We start from the raw sequence: 13,648 nt of genomic DNA, 5'->3' as shown, positions 1-13,648 counted from the left end.
AGATCACTGAAGGTGATTATCTCTCTAGACAGTTAGACACTTTTCTATTTATTGTGAAATCCATGGGACTCCAATGTGCAGCAACCGTTCGATACAGAAATGGAAGAATGCGGTTATCGGTTAGCGAATAGCCTGAATCTATTGCAGATCGATTTCGACTGTAGAGTAGTCATGATCGTTTCTTACGTCACGAAATACGGTCACATTAAAATTGTGCTTAAACACATATTTTCCAAATTTGAATAAATAGTCACACCTATAAACATACTGCAAAAACGAAGCATTATATATGACAGAATACGAACATGAGTTCATGTTCGTTGCGAAACCCAGAGTAAGTTAAGGAAGCACCGGCCAACGGCCGTTGCCTGGAGGACAATTTCTTTAGAGCAGAGCAGGGGCGGCCATTTAGCAAAATGTGCGGACGAAACTGGCGGCCGAAGACTTCCGGCATAAGAAGTCAGCCTCATTCTGCCAACGGCCTTGTCAAAGAGGGCGGAGGAGCGGATAGAGGTTCAGGGCACCCTCTTGTCCTAGGGGTAGGAAATTGCCCCTAAAGGCGGAAGAATCAGCAATGATCAACGACATGAGGATGCAGAAGGCAATGGAAACAACTGCATTAAAGACACGTAACGTGTATCCACAGGACATGTGGCCTGTAATTGAAGAAGTGTCATGATGATCTCTCCATTGGCAAAAGATTCCGGAATAGTCCCCCATTCGGATCTCCGGGAGGGGACTGCCAAGGGAGAGCTTACCATGAGAAAAAGATTGAATAATCAACGAAAGGATAACGTTCTACGAGTCGGGGCGTGGAATGTCAGATGCTTGAACGCGGTAGGGGAACTAGAAAATCTGATAAGGGAAATGCAAAGGCTCAATCTAGATATAGTAGGGGTCATTGAAGTGAAGTGGAAGGAAGACAAGGATTTCTGGTCAGATGAGTATCGGGTAATATCAACAGCAGCAGAATATGGTATAACAGGTGTAGGATTCGTTATGAATAGGAAGGTAGGGCAGAGGGTGTGTTACTGTGAACAGTTCAGTGACCGGGTTGTTCTAATCAGAATCGACAGCAGACCAACACCGACAACGATAGTTCAGGTATACATTCCGACGTCGCAAGCTGAAGATGAACAGATAGAGAAAGTGTACGAGGATATTGAAAGGGTAATGCAGTATGTAAAGGGGGACGAAAATCTAATAGTCATGGGCGACTGGAATGCAGTGGTAGGGGAAGGAGTAGAAGATAAGGTTACAGGAGAATATGGGCTTGGGACAAGGAATGAGAGAGGAGAAAGACTAATTGAGTTCTGTAACAAGTTTCAGCTAGTAATAGCGAATACCCTGTTCAAGAATCACAAGAGGAGGTATACTTGGAAAAGGCCGGGAGATACGGGACGATTTCAATTAGATTACATCATGGTCAGACAGAGATTCCGAAATCAGATACTGGATTGTAAGTCGTACCCAGGAGCAGATATATACTCAGATCACAATATAGTAGTGATGAAGAGTAGGCTTAAGTTCAAGACATTAGTCAGGAAGAATCAATACGCAAAGAAGTGGGATACGGAAGTACTAAGGGATGACGAGATACGTTTGAAGTTCTAAAAAAAATGGCTCTGAGCACTATGGGACTCAACTGCTGTGGTCGTAAGTCCCCTAGAACTTAGAACTACTTAAACCTAACTAACCTAAGGACATCACACACATCCACGCCCGAGGCAGGATTAGAACCTGCGACCATAGCGGTCGTGCGGTTCCAGACTGTAGCGCCTTTAACCGCTCGGCCACTCCGGCCGGCCCTTTGAAGTTCTCTAACGCTATAGATACAGCAATAAGGAATAGCGCAGTAGGCAGTACAGTTGAAGAGGAATGGACATCTCTAAAAAGGGCCATCACAGAAGTTGGGAAGGAAAACATAGGTACAAAGAAGGTAGCTGCGAAGAAACCATGGGTAACGGAAGAAATACTTCAGTTGATTGATGAAAGGAGGGAGTACAAACATGTTCCGGGAAAATCAGGAATACAGAAATACAAGTCGCTGAGGAATGAAATAAATAGGAAGTGCAGGGAAGCTAAGACGAAATGGCTGCAGGAGAAATGTGAAGACATCGAAAAAGATATGATTGTCGGAAGGACAGACTCAGCATACAGGAAAGTCAAAACAACCTTTGGTGACATTAAAAGCAACGGTGGTAACATTAAGAGTGCAACGGGAATTCCACTGTTAAATGCAGAGGAGAGAGCAGACAGGTGGAAAGAATACATTGAAAGCCTCTATGAGTGTGGAGATTTGTCTGATGTGATAGAATAAGAAACAGGAGTCGATTTAGAAGAGATAGGGGATCCAGTATTAGAATCGGAATTTAAAAGAGCTTTGGAGGACTTACGGTCAAATAAGGCAGAAGGGATGGATAACATTCCATCAGAATTTCTAAAATCCTTGGGGGAAGTGGCAACAAAACGACTATTCACGTTGGTGTGTAGAATATATGAGTCTGGCGATATACCATCTGACTTTCGGAAAAGCATCATCCACACAATTCCGAAGACGGCAAGAGCTGACAAGTGCGAGAATTATCGCACAATCAGCTTAACAGCTCATGCATCGAAGCTGCTTACAAGAATAATATACAGAAGAATGGAAAAGAAAATTGAGAATGCGCTAGGTGACGATCAGTTTGGCTTTAGGAAAAGTGAAGGGACGAGAGAGGCAATTCTGACGTTACGGCTGATAATGGAAGCAAGGCTAAAGAAAAATCAAGACACGTTCATAGGATTTGTCAACCTGGAAAAAGCGTTCGACAATATAAAATGGTGCAAGCTGTTCGAGATTCTGAAAAAAGTAGGGGTAAGCTATAGGGAGAGACGGGTCATATACAATATGTACAACAACCAAGAGGGAACAATAAGAGTGGACGATCAAGAACGAAGTGCTCGTATTAAGAAGGGTGTAAGACAAGGCAGTAGCCTTTCGCCCCTACTCTTCAATCTGTACATCGAGGAAGCAATGATGGACATAAAAGAAAGGTTCAGGAGTGGAATTAAAATACAAGGTGAAAGGATATCAATGATACGATTCGCTGATGACATTGCTATCCTGAGTGAAAGTGAAGAAGAATTAAATGATCTGCTGAACGGAATGAATAGTCTAATGAGTACACAGTATGGTTTGAGAGTAAATCGGAGAAAGACGAAGGTAATGAGAAGTAGTAGAAATGAGAATAGCGAGAAACTTAACATCAGAATTGATGGTCACGAAGTCAATGAAGTTAAGGAATTCTGCTGCCTAGGCAGTAAAATAACCAATGACGGACGGAGCAAGGAGGACATCAAAAGCAGACTCGCTATGGCAAAAAAGGCATTTCTGGCCAAGAGAAGTCTACTGATACCAATTACCGGCCATAATTTGAGGAAGAAATTTCTGAGGATGCACGTCTGGAGTACAGCATTGTATGGTAGTGAAACATGGACTGTGGGAAAACCGGAACAGAAGATAATCGAAGCATTTGAGATGTGGTGCTATAGACGAATGTTGAAAATTAGGTGGACTGATAAGGTAAGGAATGAAGGGGTTCTACTCAGAATCGGAGAGGAAAGGAATATGTGGAAAACACTGATAAGGAGAAGGGACAGGATGATAGGACACCTGCTAAGACATGAGGGAATGACTTCCACGGTACTAGAGGGAGCTGTAGAGGGCAAAAACTGTAGAGGAAGACAGAGATTGGAATGCGTCAAGCAAATAATTGAGGACGTAGGTTGCAAGTGCTATTCTGAGATGAAGAGGTTAGCACAGGAAAGGAATTCGTGGCGGGCCGCGTCAAACCAGTCAGTAGACTGTTGACAAAAAAAAAAAAAAAAAAAAAAAAAAAAAAAACGGCCGAAATGAGCGGGAAGGCTCTGCATCGAGAGGTAACTGATTCTACAGAGATCTCTGGAAGCGCTATAAAAAGTTTTCACTACTCTACACGAGAGAAACGAAACCCTCTGTCTCACAACCGACTTACGAGGGAGTGCTGAGAAGTAATGCCTCCGAATTTTTATGCGGAAACTCTTAAAGCTTTTTAAATAATACAAACGTTATTACCATTGCACATCTTTGTTCTTTATGCCTACATATCTGCAGCCCCTTGCCGCTAGAGCGATCCGAGTTGTTGCGTGTAACATGGCGGCGTGTAACGTAACTACGTCGGTGCGGGAGAAACAGCAAGGTTTAATCGAGTTCCGAAATCAAAAAGTTCGTCCACACACCACACACGGAACACGCTCTCCTTCGGCATGACAATGCCAGACCACACACAAGAGCTGCGGCAGCTGCAACAATCCGACAGCTTGGGTTCACTGTCATGGATCACCCGCCATTCGGTGCAGACTTAACCCCATTCGATTTTCATCTGTTTCCAAAACTTGAAGAACACTTCCAGAGAGTCCACTTTGATAGTGCCGAAGCACTGCACGAAGAGGTGAGGGTGTGGCTCCGTTAAGGAACACAAACATTCTACAGTGACGGTACCAACAAACTGGTCTCTTGAGAGAAAAGTGTTCGTCGCCAAGGTGACTATGTTGGAAATCAAAACAGTAGACATGAAGAATAAAGGTGTAGAATGTTTACACCGCTTGTTTTATTTATAAATATTTAAGAGTTTTCAAATAAGCAATTCGAAGGCTTTACCTTTCAGCACGTCCTCGTATTTGAAACTCATTCACTGACACATTGAAGCTTGCAGATATCATTCGGGGATAAGGTGAGGATGGAAATAGGTTATTGGTTTTTATATGAGTTAACACGATCGCTCCATACGTGTTCCTTTTCTAATAACTTGATCACACAGCACAAAAAACAGTTATGTAACTAATAAATGAAATAACTAGGAAATATAAATGGAGAAAAGTGAGAGGCCTCAAACAGATTAGGTTCGTTGCTTTCCGCAACTGGGCTGCTCTCTACCCCTCCCCTTCCATCAAAACATCGGTCTCTAAACACCTCTCCTCTCACTCGTGTAATTTAAAGCTGTAGAATCAGTGGAATATATTTCCACTTATTTAATTACTTACAATGGATTGATGAAGAAACAAAGAGGTCTTTTGTTCTTCCGTGAATTTTCAACGAGCCTGTTTCTGTAAAGAGTTGTTTGATCTTTTTGTCCTGTGTCACCCATTCCAGTATTTCACAAGAGGAGTGAAATGACAACACTGAGGCAACAAAATTGTTTCGTCTTCATCTTCCATCGGCTGAAAAACAGAAACCCATCCTTCGAGTGACAGATAAAAACAGCAAAGCGGTTAATGACCGACTAGCCATATACTACAGAGATAATCAAATTTAATTATTAAGTAAATTTTTGCACGAAGAAGATGATTTTGTTGTTGAACTTATAGTTAGATTTATCACAGAAAGATTCAGTTTGATTTAACTGCACAACAATTTGTAGTTTTCATTTCCTACAGTAGAAAGTCATATTACTGCAGATAATGTTTTCCAGTCGCCTCAGAAGTTTACTCAGGATATGACAGGTATGCGGCGTTTATTTAGGAGAAGTGCGTTGGGAAAAGTCATTGTTTTCTTTCATCTATCTTTCCACCCAATTTTTTTGGATTATGCCTTTATATTAAGAGGACTATCGTCGCATTACAGCAAAGAAAAATTCTTTTGAAGTTCTTTGCAGATGACGGGTACTGCTGCCCTCGCGCTGCGGCGGGAAAGCATGCAGTTTGTCTTCATCTAAGATTTAAGCCGTTTAGCAAAGAACCTGCACCTTGAAGGAGAGCCCTTTACACTAAGACACTTGATTTATTTGTACAGAGAATCATCGAATTGTTTGTGGTTTATGTCTCCCTTCAAAACCTTCAGATAGAAAGCATAGATACGTAACTTTCCTAATCTTATATTGTAAAGGGTGACACATTCAAACCTCCCTGATTTCGAAGACCCAGGGAAAAAACCACAGTAGATACGACAATGAAAAATGCACCACATTCTAGAGCATCTCAGAGAATTTATTTATTTATCATCAATACACCTCACCATGTGAACCATTTGTAGCACGAAGAACATCGACTCTATATTCAGTTTCTTGCCATGTTCTTTGTAACGTTTCCTCCGTTATTGTTGCAATTGCATTAGTGATACGATGTCGCAACTTAGGACTATCGTCCACTTTGGTCGCATACACGTGGTCCTTCACGAATCCCCACATGAAGAAACCAAGCGGCGTAATGTTGGGTGAACGTGGTGGCCAGGCAATGGGTCCTCCGCGTCCGATCTAAAAATTGGTGAATTTCCTATCCAGGAACTTGCAAACAGCCGCTGACCAATGCGGCGGAGCTCTATCTTGTTGAAAAATGATGTCGGGTTGCAAGTCTTGGTTCTGAGGGTACACAAACTGCTCCAAATGTAATGTATTGCGAATACATAGAAAGAAGGATCCTTTATTGTATGACTATATGATAGCGGAACAAACACTGGTAGCAGTTACTTCTGTAAAATATCTGGGAGTATGCGTACGGAACGATTTGAAGTGGAATGATCATATAAAACTAATTGTTGGTAAGGCGGGTACCAGGTTGAGATTCATTGGGAGAGTGCTTAGAAAATGTAGTCCATCAACAAAGGAGGTGGCTTACAAAACACTCGTTCGACCTATACTTGAGTATTGCTCATCAGTGTGGGATCCGTACCAGGTCGGGTTGACGGAGGAGATAGAGAAGATCCAAAGAAGAGCGGCGCGTTTCGTCACTGGGTTATTTGGTAACCGTGATAGCGTTACGGAGATGTTTAATAAACTCAAGTGGCAGACTCTGCAAGAGAGGCGCTCTGCATCGCGGTGTAGCTTGCTCGCCAGGTTTCGAGAGGGTGCGTTTCTGGATGAGGTATCGAATATATTGCTTCCCCCTACTTATACTTCCCGCGGAGATCACGAATGTAAAATTAGAGAGATTAGAGCGCGCACGGAGGCTTTCAGACAGTCGTTCTTCCCGCGAACCATACGCGACTGGAACAGGAAAGGGAGGTAATGACAGTGGCACGTAAAGTGCCCTCCGCCACACACCGTTGGGTGGCTTGCGGAGTATCAATGTAGATGTAGATGTAGAACATGTCCACACACGCTGACCCACTCACTGTTTGTTCCGCAAAGAAGAACGGTCCTAGAATCCTGTCGTGCATTAGCCCACACCAGACGTTTAGTTTAGGGCTATCACGAACATGCTCAATGACAACGTGCGGATAGATGAAAAGTTGCCTCATCTGAGAATAAACGTTTTTCCAGGAAGCTGGCATCCATATCAATACGCTGCAGCATATCCGCAGCAAATTGTTGTCGGCGTTGTTTGTCGTTCGGTGTCAGATGTTGCAGAATTTGCACTTCGTAAGCACACATACGAAGACGCTGATGCAGTGTTGATCGAGGTACATCAAGTTGCCCAGATGCTGGACGAATTGACTTACTAATAATCAACTGTCTACATAAATTATCTTCATTAGTCTGTTTCCACGTAGAGCAGTGCGTATTTCTCAATTTTCTGATTCCGCGAGGAGTGATTGTGGCAAAAAATGGAGTCGTATCCTTATGAGAAGTACGTAGATATTACGCCGTATTTTGTGTCCCTTAATAAAAAGAAAACTGTTGTTCTGCTGAGATGACTGTCCAGTAACGTGTGAAGGTAGCCAAATCGTGGTTATGACTACTGAAACAATTCGGTTCCAGGTCATTCCAAGTGCATTCTACCAGACAGCCTATGTGTTGTTTTCAGGATGTCACTCGAACTCATTTAGGCACAGGCAGACTGGATCGTTTTGCTTCCGGTAGGTTTTGAACTAACAAGGAGAATGAGAAAAAGAAACGACTAGATCAGAATAACACTTAGATATATATCAACACTGATATATCCACTCGTAGGTTTAACAAGATCGGTATTTACAAAATGAGATACAAACACATCTGATTATGCTTGCACCAGTAGTACAAAATAAAATTTATGCAATGAATAAAACTTTGCGAGGTAGTCCATAGGACTAGGCCGCTCATTAAAGAGGCAGCGAAGTAGCGATACACTAGTTAGAATAGCCTGATCTACGTAGTACTTGGCAGTTAAATAGGAAATCTAAAACTTCCGCTTTCGGGGGCAGAGCTGCAGCACATTGTTGTATCTCGGTGACGTACACCTTAAAGTATGCATGAAAACTTTACTAAATTGTGCTGAAGCATGGTAGACGAAGATACTGTATACGCACAATGAGGCTGGACGAAAAATTGACTTTAACGGCCTTGCAGTAGTGGTAACACCGGTTCCCGTCAGATCATCGATGTTAAGCGCTGTCGGGTTTAGCTAGCAGTTGGGTGGGTAACCATCCGGATTTACCGAGCGCTGTTGGTAAGCAGGGTGCACGCAGCCCTTGTGAGGCCAATTGAGGAGCTACGTGATAGTAGCGGCTCCGCTCACGAAAATTTCAACGACCAGCAGGATGGTGTGGTGACAACATGCCCTTCCATGTCCCCCCCCCCCCCCCAAAGACGCCAATCACCTGAGGATGACACGGCGGTCGGTCGGTACCATTGGGACTTCCGAGGCCTGTTCGGGTGGATCCTAAGTGGACGTGTAATAAGTTCGAAAAAACAGTATTAAATGAGCTACATTATCACTAACCTTAATTTAAACGATTAACTCTCACGCTTTGTGTGTTTTCTGGCTGTCCGACCGTTTCACTTTGCGGCCTACGTCGTTTGGTGCGAAAGTATATCAACTAACTATTTAGACGAGCTTTGTATATATTTGAGTGGTGTCTGTTCTGTCGGAACAATATATGTATATTTCTGTAAGAGCGAGACGGCTCCATTACGTATGTTTAAATGTGGATGCAGTAATATCGCCCGAACTCCTACAGGAATCAATAATTTGCGGTAGAGAGTTTATGGACGAGGGACATTGCGTTGGTGTGCACGGTAGTTGGAAATTTGAGTCGCTCAGTGGCCGCATCCGGATGGCCGAAGCGGTTAAGGCAACCACTCACGTAAAGCGGTAAATATAGTTTCGAGTTCTAGTCCGGCACAAATTTTCAACTTTTGCCTTTGCACTACCACAGTGCCATATGCGGTTCGAAATTACGAAATCCCACACACTCCCTCCACTTCTTTCCCCATTCTGTATCTCATATAAACGTAAACGAGCTTTGTTAACGATAAAAATAAACAATCCCTGTAGACAATATTGTGACGCAAGTCAGTAATTATGCAAAGCTGACCAAAATGGAACAGAATAGCTATAATTAATGAAATCGTCTGAGTCGCTAGGCGGCGTTATATTCCACTTTAAACTTCTTCATTTCTCGCCCTGTCGATCCGTATGCTCGAATTTTCAGAACTCCACTGGTGTCCCTGGACGGTTGAACAGCCATCCAGAGACACAGTGGTGTCTTAAGAAGATCCGAGGAGAGAGATCGAAACGTCGAGAAGTGAAAGAGTTTGGAGTGTGGCGCAGCCTAACGACTCAACGAAAGCCTGGAGATTTATACAGAATATCTACAGTTTACTGGCGAACTTCTGATCAAGTTTTCAGAGGGGTGAGGGTAGAGGGGAAGTATGTTCCTCCTGCCGAAGACCATCATGTGGACAGCTGCGAGAAGAGTGGCTATGCGGGCGGAACAAGCTGTGCCTCGTCACGCAGTGTTGCCAGTACTCATGGGCTTACTGGTTCGGCTGGGCATGGCTCGACACTCTTCGTAATGGCTATGGTGTACACAGGTAATATATTTTTATACCGCAAATGTTGGCAGCGGTCGTACATAAACTCTCGTGGCCCGAAACCGACCGATTTCTACGGCATCAGCTGATCCGCAGTTAGGGAGTCCTCGTTCAGAACGTTGTAAACAAACTGTAAATTTGTGATGCACATTTGCACATTTGTATTACCTCACTAGTGGTTTAATAAGGTATAAAAATGACCAATACCTTCTTCAAACGTTCGGAGGCATAATACTTTTAGTCAATTATCTACACCGCTAATTCCTTAAAAATATTGCACAATGATACGAATATAGTAGTAAACTGTATAATTAACCCCAATTCAAAATTGATAGTGGGTAACGGTCCCCAGAAAAACAGCAGTGTGGCTGTTATGTGCTTGACAGAGCTGCACCTGCAGCTCGCATTGATAAACACCCGACTTCTACTGCTGAGAAACTACAAGTGTCTCAGGCTGCAGTCTGCTGGAGAACGCTGCCGATGACGCACATAGTGATGACGTGTAGCGACTTCAGACGCGTCTCGCTTCAGGTTACCGTACAGTGATGCTCGCGCATGTGTGAACCACGGCGACTGCAACTCGACACCCTGCAAGTGTAAATACGTATTTCGCTTTCAAATTTCTCAAATACGTGTCCTCGTACATTTTAATATCAGTTTTTACTTAATGAGTACATGCATCGATCGAGCGAAATTTTTATCATCAGCAGTAGTTGGTCTGAGCAAGCGATGTCAGAATTGTTCAAGAGGCAACTTCTTTGTTTACAACACTTGATTTTATGAAATGTTTGGCTAAAACGGTACCTACCTTATCGATTTCTACTGTGTCTTGTATTTTTATAAGGCCCTGCACTGTACAACCGGAAGGCTCAAGGAGTATCCACCGGCCGCCGTGTCCTCCTCAGCATTGCGGTGTCATGCTGATGAGGTATGGAGGGGCATGTGGTCAGCACACCGCTCTCCCGGCTGCTTTGTAGACTTTACAGACGGCGCAGCCGCTACTGGTCGGTCAAGCAACTTCTGAATTGGCATCACGAGGCTGAGTGCACCCCGTACCAGACCTCCCACCAAGGAAAAATCCTTGGCAATACCTTAAATCGAGCCAGATCCTCCGTATGGTAGGGATCTATGCTGATCGCTCAGCTACGGAGCATAAATGAACTGATGCGTAAATGAAATAATATAATTTTCATGATCAGGCTGTCAATGTCCAGACTGCAACGCTACTGGAGGCTCAGTAACATTAAATGATGGTAAATTAATCGTCGGTTGAGATCAGTTTGTTGCTACCAACCACCAGAGGGCGAGTACACAATCTTACGTTTGTATATTGTTTATCTATACAGTGGGGATTCGGTCATGCGCTTTTGCTTTAACCCCTTATAGAAGCAAGGCTATCAGACACATTAATTCAGCAGAAACAAATCAGAGAAAAATTTTGACAGTAGAAGTTAGTGAATGGATAAATAAAATAAAGGAGATATTAAAGATATACCATGGTTCGTGAAAACTGTAACACAAAGGAGGAGATATTTCACATATTAGGAACGTGACAACACCCAAACTATTAGAATTACAGAAGTGAACGTGCACTGACTGTCATAATTCAGCATGCTGTGAAGTTGCCAGCTGAAGCAGTCAGCGCCTTTAGATACCATGGTATGGAATGTAAGAGGGTCTGCATTTGCTGCTGGAGAACACACTGTCACGTTGTTTGTAGACGCGTCCGTAAACCATTGACAGTGAGCGCAAGATGACCAGAATGAACAAGTTGCCGAACGACCGTATTCCAGACATGCTTCATGGACGACTTGATGATGGAACGTGCAGGCCAGGAAAGCAGTCGTACACGACATTCCTCGAGGAAAGCTTGCTTTTTTGTTCGCCACGTGTGACTAGCCATTGTCCTGCTGAACAGTGGCACATGGAGCTGCCTGCAAGAGGGGTAATTCCTGACGCTCTATGACTCCCCTGATATGCAGTGGTTGCAATACATAAGAAAATAGATTGCGTCTTATGGCTAAGGTCGCTCCAAAATCATTACACTGGACATTTGTGCGCTATACCGCTCAACAATGAAGTCTGCCCCACTACGTTCATCGCTGTACGATAAGTTGAAGTGGAACTATTCCGTGGACACTGCATTCTGCCACTCAGCATGCCAGTGACGGTATTCATGTCGCCATTGCTGTCTGAGGTGATGGAAGTTTTTTGTCAATGGAAGCCGACGCAATGGCTTGCGGGCCACGAATCTAGCCCTCAGCGGCCAAGACGGATCCGTCGACGCAGACATCTCTACACACGTTGTACTAATCCAACAACGAGCCAACGCTATCGACAAAGCTGAGCTGTCTGTTAAGGCCATACAGACAAGATAATGGTCATTCCGCTCTGTCGTCACTCTGCATGGTCCAGTACCTGTCGTCATTGTGTACGACCCTCTTCTATCCACTGTTTCCGCACGCAAACCACCTTCGTAGTGGCGTGTCCCGCACGAGTCGCTATGTCACGCTACGGTAAGCCCATTTCCCAGAGACCAGTCATTCTGTCCAATGTGAACTCACTCACATTCTTATATCTCACCCTTTGGCATCGATGAGGCATAAAGGCGCTTATTTGCACATTTCCACTTTGAAGACTCTGCACCAGTAACTGGGGGTAGAGTTGACCTGTCCAGACACAAGAAAGAGAGTACTGCTGGGCCTACTTGCACGCCTTCTCTCTGTAATCTTAATCACTTATTACGATTACGCTGTCCTACACATCCATCGATTTTTGAGTAATTCGCACTATTACATCTGGCTTCTCCAGTTTTCACTAACGGGGCAGTCACGTAACCTAGAGCCATAAAATTAATGTTCACTGCCTAGAGGGAACTGTAGAGGGTAAAAACTGGAGAGGAAGACAGATTTGAGTATGAGATCCGTTCGAAAAATTACGGAACGTTAGTAATTTCACGCCAATTGTGTGTTGGAGCGAAGTGCGGTTAACATCCCTGCACAAGCCTGTGTTTAATGTGCAACTGCCGGAAATTTCATTGTTGAATGTCTGTTAGTTATTGTTCAGTGCTGTATTGAGCAGGACGCTGTGTCGCGCAGCTTGTGTATTTAGAGATAGCAGAGTTACAGGAGCAACGCGTCTGGATTAAATTTCGCGTGAAAATCTTTACAGAGACACACCAAATGATGTAGGAAGCCCACCGTGATGAGTGCTTAAGCCGTATTCGGCGTCATGAATGGTTCACACGGTTTAAAAATGGCCGGAAGGAAGTTAAAGATGACCGAAGTCTCTCATGTCAGGAACGTCAACGAAGTTGCTCGTGCCGATCGAAAACTGACTGAAATTGCAGAAGAATGTAACATTTCAGTTGGATCATGTTATGAAATACTGACCAAGCATCTTGGAATGCATCGTGCTGCCACCAAGTTCGTGCCGCGGCTCAAGAGTCAAGACCAGAAAGACCTTCGTCTCGTAATCTGTGAAGAGCTTCTGGATCGAGCCAACGAAAACGAGGTGTTCCTTAGGAGAATTATATCTGTTGATGAGACTTGACTCCATGATTATGATGTTGGGACCAAGGTTCAGTCTTCCCAATGGATCTGGAAAGCTTCTCCAAAATCAAAAAACGCTCGTCGGGCATGTCAAATGTCAAAGCCATGCTGATAGTTTTCTTTGACTTGGAAGGATTAGTTCGTGGCACAGGGACAAACTGTTAATCGATGGAACAATCTGGACGTGTTGCGACGCCTGCGAGAAAATGTGAGAAGGAGAGACAATTCATGGCTTTTGCATCACGTTAACGCACCCGCATATTCGTCCTTGTCAGTGAGTGATTATTGCCCAAAAAAAGAAATCACTGAGCTGTCTCCTTCTCCGTACTCTCCAGATCTGGCCCCTCC

This window comes from Schistocerca piceifrons, chromosome 2 (assembly GCF_021461385.2).
Source record: "Schistocerca piceifrons isolate TAMUIC-IGC-003096 chromosome 2, iqSchPice1.1, whole genome shotgun sequence".
In the NCBI taxonomy this organism is placed as follows: domain Eukaryota; kingdom Metazoa; phylum Arthropoda; class Insecta; order Orthoptera; family Acrididae; genus Schistocerca; species Schistocerca piceifrons.
The sequence above is the reverse complement of the archived record's forward strand: the minus strand, read 5'-3'. Positions refer to the sequence as shown.